The sequence below is a fragment of the Sinocyclocheilus rhinocerous genome, unplaced genomic scaffold (assembly GCF_001515625.1).
Source record: "Sinocyclocheilus rhinocerous isolate Xijiao unplaced genomic scaffold, SAMN03320098_v1.1 scaffold2263, whole genome shotgun sequence".
In the NCBI taxonomy this organism is placed as follows: Eukaryota; Metazoa; Chordata; class Actinopteri; order Cypriniformes; family Cyprinidae; genus Sinocyclocheilus; species Sinocyclocheilus rhinocerous.
The window spans coordinates 108,525-108,909 of NW_015663498.1; positions in this window are offsets into that span (position 1 = coordinate 108,525).

Sequence of the window (385 nt, forward strand, 5' to 3'; positions counted from 1 at the left end):
AGGAAATGTATAGTGTGAATTTGTCTGCAGTTATTGGACAGATGGTTTATATCATGTCCTTCTCAGAAAACCACATTATACTGCACTCCGGCTTGAAAAAGAAAAATCCATTCTCGTCCCGCATCCTCAGATTCCAGCATACTAGTTATGCCAACATCGAGGGGATGCGTGCGAATGGTGATGAGAAGATGCCACCTGTTGAAGAGACGCTGGCCTGCTATCTCTCCATGGGGGAGACATCTTCTCTTAAGGCACGGCAGCCGGTCAGGCTGCAGTCTCGTTGCACACCATGGTGGTGCTTCAGGCTTTTCAGGCTGATCTGCTGAAAGACCTGGATAAAGGCAGGGTCTATCCCCTGATGAGGTGGCTGAGTTGCGTCGCACCA